Source organism: Gambusia affinis, linkage group LG23, assembly GCF_019740435.1.
Source record: "Gambusia affinis linkage group LG23, SWU_Gaff_1.0, whole genome shotgun sequence".
NCBI classification, from domain to species: Eukaryota; Metazoa; Chordata; class Actinopteri; order Cyprinodontiformes; family Poeciliidae; genus Gambusia; species Gambusia affinis.
Genome location: NC_057890.1, coordinates 16,266,658 through 16,278,912, shown reverse-complemented (window position 1 = coordinate 16,278,912; position 12,255 = coordinate 16,266,658). Strand labels below are relative to the sequence as shown.

Sequence of the window (12,255 nt, the reverse complement as noted above, 5' to 3'; positions counted from 1 at the left end):
AACTTCCGCCCTCTGGTTCGTCTCATTTCTTCACTACCACTCAAACAAGGAGGGCAGAAGTCAGAACCTCTGGAACCAGATGTTTACATACACCAGATAAAAACACGCATGACTTTTATTTTCCCCCGCTGGCAGAGGAATAAGTAAAAACTTCTCCTGTTTCAGGTCAGTTAAGATGATTTCTAGTGAGGCAAGTTAATTTATAGAACTGCACAAGTTATTGAAACAAAAGCAATGTGTGCAATGTTTTCGTCCTGTGCTTTAGCTAATTTCAAAACGTTAGCTTCACCTAAATTAGTTTTTACATATAAATCCTAACGTATTAATCATTTACTTGGCTGTTTTGTAAACTTTCACTTGAAAGAAGTTTTTGATGCTCTTAATTTGAAACTTTATTTCAAATAAAAATGTACAGTGAAGTGAAGAACAAGACATAAAAATATAATAATATTGGTATCTAAAGGCATTATCGAACATTCAATTTATAAGTTTAAAATGAATTTGGTGCTGAATTGTTGATTTAATTTGAAGTGAAGTTGCTGCTTTAGCAGTAGTGTAACAACGTTTATGATCAGTGCTTTAAGTTTAGTTCAACTAACCTTTTATCTACCGGTGCTCACCACTGTCTACAATACATTTGACCTCTTGAACAGACTCCTAGCTTCCTGTAGTGCATTTTTACGTCTGATGTTCTGGTAGACTCAGTTAGATTTGGGACCAAAACTACAACATTTGTAACATTTTTTTTCAGCTGTTGTGGTTCTCGTTCATACTGCACTGTCAACTGACCCAAACTATTTGAAAAAGCTGTTCTCCTCCAGGCCTGTGGGGGCGCTGCACCAAGAACCACTGAAGGAAACAACATGAAAAAGTCAGATGACACTGAGCGCTACTTCCTTATTCATGAAATGCAAATAAAAAAGGAGAAGCATAATCTGTTAGCGGTTGTAGGATTTCTCTTTTGTTTTTTAGTGCAAGACTTGCACATTTGTTTTGGTTTCATTTATCCAGAATGCCCTGCGCTGTAGTCCACTTCCTGCTTTTGGAGCGGTGTCTGATGCGCTTGGCGTTCACATATGTATTTAAACTGAACCAGAGTTCACTTCAAACAAAGAGAGACCGAGGTTTGCAGACAGACCAAAGTTTGTGTTTTTGGACCACATCGCAGCCGGATTAAATGTTTAAATGTTGTGCAGCAATGCGTGACGATAAAGAAACAAAACCATCCAGATAATTAGGGTTAATCGCGACTGATATGTAGTGATGACTTCTTCCTGTCTGAGCAGCATTTCAGGAAATAGCCATGCTCTTTCTACCTGAAGGTCCCTGATTAAACAGAGTAGGTTGCATCTGGAAAACTTGTAGAGATCCATAAATAATATGTAAATGCAGAACATCATTTTGCTTAATAAGTTTTTCTAAAGTATCAGATTCCTGTTTTGCATTGTGCTGCCTGTACATACAAACGGTGTGATCAGAGTTTCCTGAGTCTACGGTTTCCAGACGGGAGGGAGATAATAATCTAGATTTACTGAAATCTAGATTTACTAAAATTAAATGAAAAAAGGTCACACTAAAGTCTTCTGCTGAGGCCTCTGACATTCCTGCTTTGTTCAACACAGATTCCCTGCAGACACGAAGCAGAGCGGCTGAAAGTCACTCTGGATTAACGCCTGACAGAGGAGATTCCTGCAGCTGGAGATGTGTTGGAATGGACACTCACACGTGAGATTTACTAAAGAGAACTAACACTTTACTCCCAAAAAGTGAAACATTGGTCAGAATGCTGCGTCCACACCTATTGGTCAAGAAGCATAAAAAAAAAAAAAAAAAAAAAAAAAAAAACATTCATCAGAATATTCCTGTAATTTCTTGTTTCTTTGTTTTAATGCGTCTCTTCAAAAGTGGAAAAACAGCAGAACTTTGGCAGCTATGTGACACACAAAACTAAACATTTCATTTACTTCTGCCATGATCACCTTAATCTTGGAGATAATCATCTAAATTAAGAGAAATTACTAAGGAAAATGTGACCAACAACGATGGGAAGGGATCCATTTTAGTGTCAGCTTGGAATAAAAAAAAAAAAACACAAGACGATCAATATCCACTGAGTTCACTTTAACTGAACCAAGACCCAGGTTTTAGGCTGCGAGAGTTTTGTTTTGGTTCTGGATCAGAGTTCAGTTACGCATTCACACCTTCGCAAACAAACCGGACTTTCTAGGCAAACGGACGGAGTTGGATTAGAACGTCTCAAGCTGAGTTGGTGTCAGACAGCCACAAGAAATAGACTTTTAATTTAATATAAATACAAAAATATTAAACTTTCAAATAAAACAACAATGTTTATAAATACAGAAAAATATGATTTAAACCGTGACACATAGAAAATGCTTCGTAATTATGTTCAGATTTAGATAAACATAACCTCATACAGAAGTTTCCAGTCTACTCAAATAATAGATTTAATTATGATGTTTAATAATAAACATTTTTTATATTCGTTTTTAATAAAGTAGTTTAGTAGTAGATGGTTAACATGAGTGTAAAGACTCAAAAGAAGGCAATTTTCTGAACCCCCCCACCAAACTGTACAATCTGTACATTTAATATAAAGACAACATCTTATTCGTCTGTAAATATGTTTTAGCCAGAACATGTCAATGTTCCTCGTTCAAATCCTCTAAAAAAATAATTTAAAAATCGTTTAAGGACGTTTTGCTATCCAGTTATGACACTGTAAATCCAAAATATAAACATGTCTTCCCTGCACTGTCCACATCAAGGCTAAGTCAAGCAGAAACACCTGAGCTTTTCAGGTGTATTTTTTAAGCTGCAGATTCGTTCTTTGCTGCAAATGTTCACTAAAGGAATCCTGCTGCATTTTAGTCAAGAAGATGCTTATTTGAAAATGGAACTGATCTGTTTAGTTTAATCTTTAAATGTATTGTTAATGTTGTATAGAAAAGGTTTAAATTAAAAATCATACCAGCAAAAATGGTGGCACTTTTTTTTATCCGATAAATTGTCAGAATAGCCGATCAATTAATAAAAAATAATGAATAGACTAATCAATAAAAATCGTTACATTAGACAAAATTAACCTTCTTCATTGATAATCTCAACACAGGACTCTGGATTATGGTCACAGATTTATGAACCGTCGACCCAAATCAAATGCTATGGGAAAAGGTTTTGTCCTAATGACAAAAATGGTTGAACAAACTATCTAATATATAAATAACTTTTTTATTTTAGTTTCTTTAACGCCATTAATCATAGCCTGGCTTTTAAAACACAATATTCATCCTGCTTTGTCCCAGATTTATGTTTTTTTAGTGTTCATACGATGACTTGAAATGGAAAAATCCAATTAGTGGGCAGCAGTAATAAGTACCAAGAGCTTCAGGGGATTTCTTTTGTGTTTTCAGTCCCATTTCTACCAAATCACATCAAATTGAGGGTCAGTACTGGAGTAAAGCAAGGAGCTGCTTGAGAAACAGCAACACCAGCAGGCAACTGAGGTTCACTTTTGTCCAGAGACAATGCAGCTGGAGCCCCGGCCCTAATTTCATGTTTCCTTTCTGTCTGCTCTGGTTTTTTAAAGAGCGGACATGCTGTTCGTCTCAGGCGGGTTGCTTTAAGGCCCGACTCTGCAGCCTCGCCCCCTGGACGTTCCTCACATAAGTCCTCCATTAGTAGGTCAGCAGCCGAATGCTGCTGGAGACACGGGCAAGAAGAAAAACCTTCTACAGCTGCATGCTGGGCTTCAGAAAGCGACACAAAAAGGCTGGCAGACAGCAGGGGAGGGAGGAAGGAAGAGGAAAACAGAAATGCAGTCAATAATTATAGCTGCATTAGTCAACTTCAATGTCAGCACTGAGCTGAATACCAGCATTTCCTAAATACCAGCATGCCAACAGGGGAATAAAACCCTTGAAGCTGGGTAAACACTGGTTTTCCTCCAGTGGAAATGCCTCGTCTCCTCAAAATACTGACCAACACAGCATCAGACAATTTGTTTGCTTAAAACTAAATTTACTAAAATTAGTTTGTCCTATAACACAAAAAAGTAACACCTGTCGTCTCAAGGCCTTCTGTAAACATCCCATTTACATCTGGAAGGCCAGATTTCAGGCAGACCCAGAAATCGGTGTCGCCTTCAAAGATCCACATTGGTTTACAACAGCAAGCCTCTGCTCTTTTCCTGAGGCAGACAAAAGCTAATCTAATTAAAATTCATTATATCTGCTCCCGGCTTTAAGGATTTAGGCGTTATCCCTTTAATTTAATCTGTATTCCAGCCGGTCACAGACCAGGTATCAGGAAGCTGTGAGCTTATGTTCCTGCCTGTCCACTCACATCTCTGCCATTGTCTCTCCGGCGGTGGAGGGATTCTGTAATTACACCAGATGCTTCGGAGCGACAGTGCATCACTGTGCCCTGGGTGTCTGTTTACGCCCGGGCCGGAGCCAGACCAGTAACCGTACCCTGAGACCCGCAGCGGGGGGACGAGAGGTCGTGAACCTGGACAGTGTTGTCATCATGGGAAGATCAGGCTGCGATGCTTTCAAGTAACAAACCCGACTCTCTTCTTTAGACAGTCAGTCAGAGGATCGCGGTGGGAAGGAGGTCAGCCTTTCTCTCAGGTTTATCGACATCAGGGGTGTCGAACTCCAGTCCTAATGGTCTTTTTTCTTTTTTTTTTAGCAGTTAACGATTAATCGAATACTGGATTACTTGACGATTAACTTGATGAATCATTTCAGCCGTACTCTGAACAGATAAAGAACATGAAATGAAAACAACATAATGATTTGAAGTGGCCTACTCAAAGCCAAGATTTGAGGCTTTGACGACAAAGAAAGGCCGGGGGTACCTTCTCCAGCAGATTCTGAGGCAAAGGTCTTATGTCCATGTCCAACAGTGCTGTTCCAAAATTCATCCATATTCACTCCCAGGAACTGAAAACACTTGATAGCAACACATCTACTACTCGCTCAGAGCAGGAAAACTTTAAACTAAAAAATGTAAAAACTTCTTCCTGGTTGTGGTTAATGCAGCTTTCATTTCCTGCTTTCTGCATGTACATTTATAATCCGCACCAGTGAGCGTGAAGCCCAGTTACCCAGACATCGTTTGATACCGTCTTGTTTTTACAATGACGCACAGCTCTCTTGCAAGGAACCCAAGATCTGTGTCGGAGCAATTTAATCAGGTATCCGGTTCGAAGATGGATTACAGCGGACACACGACGCTAATTAATGAGGCCCTCTGCACGCTTCTCCTTCTGCTGATGCCAGCTAGGTTTCTGATTAATGATGCACGATGAGCTTTGCAAACGGCTCGTCCATTCAGTTTACCCAATAGTACACAAAATGAGACTAACAATTTGCAGAGAGAGAAATTCACTGATTGGAGCAGGAATTCAAGACGAGATCAAACCAGTGAAAGTAAAGGCGTAACTTCTGGAAACTACTCCTAAAAGTTTCACACATGATATGTTGAGCCATAAATGTCTGAATCTCAACAGAACTGAAAATGTAGAAAGAATTAGGGCTGCATACAAATTGTTTTAATAATCAATTGTTCTGAAGATTAATTGATTAATCGGATAAAAATGTGAAAATTATAAAAACAAATGTCATTTCACCTCTTAAGCCATTTTCATACAATGTTAGAAATACATAAAAAAAAGGTGAAAATAAAAATCTAATTCAACATTATGATTAAACATTTCATTGCCTAAAATGCAAAAACATAACTTTCCTTTAGTGAATTTGAGCTGGGTGAAGCTAAAACTGAGAAGTTTTGGGTTACAGACCAAGATGTTGTAATCTTAAATGCAAACCGTTTAATATTTTATACAATTTTGGCTTAATTACTGCTCTGAATATGTTGTTTTCTCAACAAAAGAACTTTTTTTGAGTCTGTAAACTCCAATTAACGATTAATTGATTATTAAATCCGTTGACAATTATTTCAATAATTGATTAATCATGATTAATCACGATTAATCTGATTAATCGTTTCAGCCCGAATCCAACTAAACTAACTTGGAGCTTGGATGGATTTCATTGGGACTGACTAAGTTGCCTGGTCCAATAAGTCTCCATTTCACTTGCAACATTTAGATAATATGACACAACGCCACCTGACACGCTATTTGCTGGCCAATCGAGGAGCGCCATTGATTTTCCATGGTGTTGACTGGCTGAATGAGCAATACTGTTGATGCTAGCTTTTTCAGGTTGGTTTCCATTGTGTGTATTAATGTATATTAAGGCATATTTGGTGTTAAAACTATGTGCTTTTCGAGTACCTGAAAAACAAAGTGAAGATGATTTAATGCAGAAAGTATTTTCTGATAAATTAAACATAAAAGCCACACACCCGTTGCAGATCTGCTCAAAGCTCTAACTAAACATGAGATAACCCAGGCCGACTCTCCCTGCATTGTTACTGTAACAACCTGCTTCACAGTTCACCGCAGGGCAATCTGTGGAAGCCTTCACTCCCTCAACATTCCCATTTTCTTGTTTTAGTCTCAGCTAAATCATTAAGAGGAAACAGTGTTGCAGCTCACAAACAAAAGTCTAAAAGCGTAGGGGTAAACTACGCAAAGCAAAGTTTGGCCGGTGGCCATCATGTCCCTACATAGTGATGCTGGGCGTTCATCCAAAAAGTTTCAGATACAGACAGCCAGTTCGAGCCACCCTGCCACAGACGGCTCTAATGGCGCTGCAGACAACCATCAGTCCAAATAAGCCCTAGAGGCTTATCCCTTTTACTGCCACAAAAAAGCAGGTTGAGAGGCTCTTGACGCAAACGCCACATGAGTAGCCCGTCAGGCGAGTCAGTCACTAAGTTGTAGATTGCTCTGATGTAAATTCTCGTTCTTCTCAAAAGGTGGAAGGAGGGACGGTCATACCAAGAGGTGTGTAAACAGCACTGCAAAACCACCTTACCAAGTACATTTGATCTTGTGTAATAAGATCCTAGTGCACATATCTTACTACACTTGAAAAGAGACTAAACTAACTTGGAGCTTGGATGGATGGATTTCATTAATATCAATTAAAACCTGAGTTCTAGTGGTAGATTATTTCATTTGTAACATCTTTCTCTATTAACTAATCTGCCAGTGGAGCCGGTACTTTTTCATTTATATTAAAGGTGGACCTATGCATAATTCACATTTTGCACATTTCTGTACTTCCATTTTGGTCTCAACTGCTCCCAAACAAACCTTTTGTTTTTTGACAAAAGGTTTATGTTTTATTGGTGTCTGGTAAGTAAGTAGTTTCAAAAACCTCCCAATTGTTAAGTCACATTTGACAAGGATTACATTGTTACCTAGCAACTCTGGCCGTCACCTAGCAACCCAGTGCATTTGGTCAGCTGGTTTTACCGCTGCATGCACTGTACAATGGCTGCTGGAAAAATCAAAGTGTTTTGTTGCGGACTTACGATTCAGAAACAACTTCCAGCATTCTTATTGATTGTGCACGAGGCTCCACTTCTGCTTTTCAAAGATCTGCAGTTGGATATTCTATAATCTCATTGTCCAAGAATGTAATGTAATAAAAATGTTTGGTACAGCCCATAGACCCATTCTAACCTGTTTAAAGATGCCTAATAGGTCCCATTTAAAGATTTATTGACGTAAAGAAGCTCATATTTTCTGCTAAAATGTTACTTTTCAGCTAGTTTTGTTTCATTTCAAGTGTACTGAGATATGTGCACTAGAAACTTTAACAAAAATACTTAGTAAGATTTTTGTATTTTTGCAGTTAGATGGACGTTGACGTCAAGGAGTTTGTGCTAATCATCTTGGTATCGCAAAACCTCTATAAGTCAGACTAAAACTGGATCCCAAATATATTTTACAAATCACATTTGGTCATTTTTAGTCCTTAAACAAACCCCATCATAATGTCCATCCAAAAAGCAGAAATAGTCTTTAGGTGGAGCTGGGGTTGTCTTGTTTTTCACTATTACTCAATTTCACTTGAGAAACAGTCAATGCTCACATATCGTCACTGAGTTTGAAAAGGAAAACAAAAGCCCCCAAAGGCCTCAGTCTGGATATACCTGTGGGGTTGGTAGCACTCATTCCAAGAGCTCTTTACAAGCACTTTGCTTCCAGCCTCACATCCTGGTGCATAAACTCCTTCTCCAGGGATTTCTGGACAACTTCAAGTGGCTGAAGTTGTTTCTTTGAATACAGGATCTCAGAATCTCTTCCCAAAGTATCATGTTGTCAAAGGAACAGCCTTAATGACAGATTAATGCTACTGAGGAAGATGCAAACATGTGGATGTGACAAAGAGATTTGCCATTCATCAAAGCAAACAATTGTGGGTTGGGACTGCGGTTTGTTGACTTCAAACATTTACAAACTTTAATCTTAGCCGACTTCGGTTGACATATTTTTGTAATACAATTTCAAAGGAAGCAGTATAAATATTACTTCAATTAGTCCACAATGCGTCACTGAAAGCCTTTAAAAGTTTCCTTCAGATTTCTCAAAGTTTTTAGCATAAATTTGGTTAGCGTGCTTACATTTTTTTTAAAAGTGTTTTAGGTAAAAATTGTAAAAAAAAAAAACTTAAAGGGGTTGAGTAAAAAAAAAAAAAAACTCTGAAGATTTAAATGGTAAAAATGGTAAATGGACTGAACTTATATAGAGTTCTAGAGTCTAAAACTGCAGGCTTAACCAAAAGAAAATAAACCAGCTTTTCAATTTTGTGACACTTAAAAATACATCGAAACATAGATCAGGATTTTGTCTTTTGATTTAATTATTTTACAGATTTCAAACAAAAAATTTAGATGAGAAATATTAAGGGGAGACATTAATCTGATTATTTTGCAAAGATTATTCTTTCTCTGCTCTAACCTGGATCTGACATTTTAGCGCTGATGAGCTCAGCAGACCATCTTCTAAACATTGTTTAAATATCAGCACCTTATAATTTAGTGAGCCTTAAATATGATCTACATTACCCTGCATAGACGCATCGGTGTGGCATTCAATGTTGAACCCACCAGAGGAAAAAGGATGTTTATTAGACTGGAGAAAGGAAGTGGATAAGGAACCAAGATGACGTCAGCTGATTCATATCTACTTTTCTATTTAGCTTAAAAACAAAACAAACATCTTTTTAGTTCAGAATAAACTCTTATTCAGCCTCCAACATTTTCATACCAACTCAGATTTTAATCGATTTCTTTTGCTCGCTTTCTTTTCTAAAAAAGAAATTACGTATGACAGAAACTATTTTGAAATATTTCAATCATTTCTATTTCATTACGAGAATAATCATAACATGAGAATAAAGACACAATTTTACCTAAAAGAAAATTTAAATTATGAGAAAGAAGTTGTTTTTTTATGAGTAGAAAGCTTCTAATGTTACCAGATCAGTTCATGTAAATTTTCTTCAAAATACGTTTTAGTCGTTTGGATGATCATTTCAAAGTCCTGGTACTGATAATAATTTAATGGTGATGTGTTAAAAAATAAGTATTTCTATTAAGTAATATCTGTAAAAATGTATTCCAAAATACAACTTTGTTAGATTCTTAACATTCCTCGTTTTATAAACATGTTGGAACTCTCCTTTATTGTTGCATGATTTTGACTCTATTGTGGTACAACTGCATTCTTGTAATATTATGACTTTATTCTTGTGATTAAGAAAAGAAATGGTAATATTCCATCAAAAAGTTGCCCTGAATTCAAAGTCCAAATAAACAGAAGCTGTGAAACACACTTGTAAAACAAGATGGCCTTGTGACATCACTGAAGCATGAAAACTCAAGGAGAAAAAAAATCCCAATTTCCCAAAATTTAAATATTCAAAAACCAAAAATTTGATTAATTAATCAAATCAATTTATTGCCCATCCCCAACACAATGTGCATTGCTGAATTAGCTCCTTTTTGCTCTTTATGTTTTTGTCTATTTTCTTTCTTAGGGGTTAAACTGTGTTTTTGCACTGGGTCAGCTGGTTTAACTGGAAATGCCGTTGTTGTTTTCCACACTTTCTCCCCAGATGGCGCCGCTTCACAGCATCTCCAGATTATCTCAGCGTCAGCCAATCAAATTCAAGCTTGGATCTACTGTTAAGTTTAGAGCAGATATCAATGATCTCAGGAGGAAAAATCGTTTAATGACTTTGTTTTGGTGCCGCTAGCGAAAGCACAGTTTTCCCATTAAACCAGAGCAATCACAAATAATAAAGGAACTGCCACATAATTCAATGCCGACACTTTGGGGATTTCATGACCTATATTAGTTTTCTGGTGACATTTCTTCAACATATTGGAACACCGGCTTTGTTTTTCTCCACCAGACTGCCTTACATTTCAGTGTAATTAATAGTAGCACCAAAATGGTAATGCTTGTACATTACCAATCAAGACTAGGAAGACATTAGCTTCTGATTTAGCTTTGTGTTTAAGACATTTGGACCAAGTGAGATCAGCTCAAAATCTACAAAAATGTAAAATTACAGGCATAATTTGGTGGAGTCCAAACTATTCTTGTATTTTTCACTGGAACGCAAGTCCAGATTATTTGCGGACATACACTGACAGCATCATCGTACAGCATCATTAAATATTTAAAAGAAAATGCAGTTTGGGAAGCTGAAATGCAGGAAGTCATTGCTACATGACACGCTATGGCTGGAGTTTCAAAGCAGACAATCCAAGAGGATTCATTTTCCTCAGCGCTAATTGGCTGAGTCCCTCTAAATGTAGATGTTAGCTTTGTATCCAGAATATATAAACAACAAATAAAATTAATGCTGAAGTCTGTAAACAAACGTTGTCCTACAGAAAAAGGGCTTGTTGAGAGTAAAACACCAGACTGGAGAATTTTATCATCCAGGTTTTGGTAGAAACAGAGAAAAGAGAAAATGGAAATTCTTGAGCTTGTTTTAATTATTACAAAATGAATTGATTTATTACTTATTGCAACAGGTTTGGTTGAAATTATAGATAAATATGAGCGGGTTTTACTGCAAAAGGACATTTATGAATTTAGAAATACAACATAAATAATGTTGAAGATCAAAAACGTCAGAGAATGGCTGCTTCCTTTTATTCAGCGGCTTGTAAACAAAAAGTCCTTACATTGTGGTTTATAGGCCGACATCTGCAGACCTACTTTAGGAAGACAAACCACTCCTCAGACTTTGCAGGATACTTTGAACTGAACTGCATGCAATACACGACCAAAACATAATTTAAATGATATCAAATATTTAATTTGCAACATAATCCGCAAGCTTCCACCTGCAATAAATAGATTTGTATCTTTGCAAAGGCTGTTTGGTTGCAATACTCCTCACCCCAGACCACAAGAAGCGTTTTCTGACCGCAGGTTCTCCGCTCTGCACATTACACCAGCTCACCAACACAACTACTGTTACTACTGCTCTTGGGTGTACACACAGCAGAACCGGGACTGGAAAAAGCTGAACAGAATCTCTTATAAGCTTTTAAAGATTCATGCTGCAACTGGAGATGCAAAGAAGGAAAAAAGCAGCACGTCTGTAAAGCAGTGGCGTTCAAACGGCGGAGGACAAACTCGTAAACATGCTTTTGAATCAGGAAGTCAGATGAGCCACTTTTTAAGTCTGTTATTCTAGGAGGAAGGATGAAGTATGGAGGGATTTTTTTCTTTATACGATCACAGTTTAAGTAGCTTATCTGGGAGGGAAATTTAGGCCATGCCCTGATGAGAACTAGAGCTCTCATCTGCCTCAGTATGGGAGACTTTTTATGCTTTTTAGTTTCTGAAAATCAAATGAAAGTGCAGCCATGGCGTCTCAAGTGCTGCCTCACACCGAACGGCAAGACACTCCTGCACCACAGCCTGAAAGGGGGAAGCTGTGGTGTTTCAGAGAGGCTGTTAGATAAGCAGATACACGGAGGTTTGGCTGCTCTGTCTGGACCAACACTGAAGATCTGTGAAGATTTTCACTTATTTTTAATACAAGTTTCCACCAAATTATTTCATAATCAACATGCAGCACTACTGCTGTTGTTATTCCCTCTGTGTGCCAGGAGGATTTCTGTTAAACAGCTTCTATGGCTCAGGGAGATGGTGCACATTTTAAAGGCATTTGGAGCCACACAAATCCGTGCTGACCTCTTCTTTCATCAAATACGATGGGGTGATTGGGTCACTTCCGGTACGTAATTTCAAAATAAAACCAGAGGATGTCTGAGTTACTA

The 12,255-nt window shown here is 37.7% G+C and overlaps 1 protein-coding gene across 1 annotated transcript in view; it reads right to left on the bottom strand.

Moving 5' to 3' along the window:
* The window catches only part of si:dkey-97m3.1 (fatty acyl-CoA reductase 1), a 56,967-nt gene that overhangs the window by 40,382 nt on the left and 4,330 nt on the right, over positions 1–12,255 (bottom strand). The gene's annotated exons all lie outside the window — the stretch shown is intronic.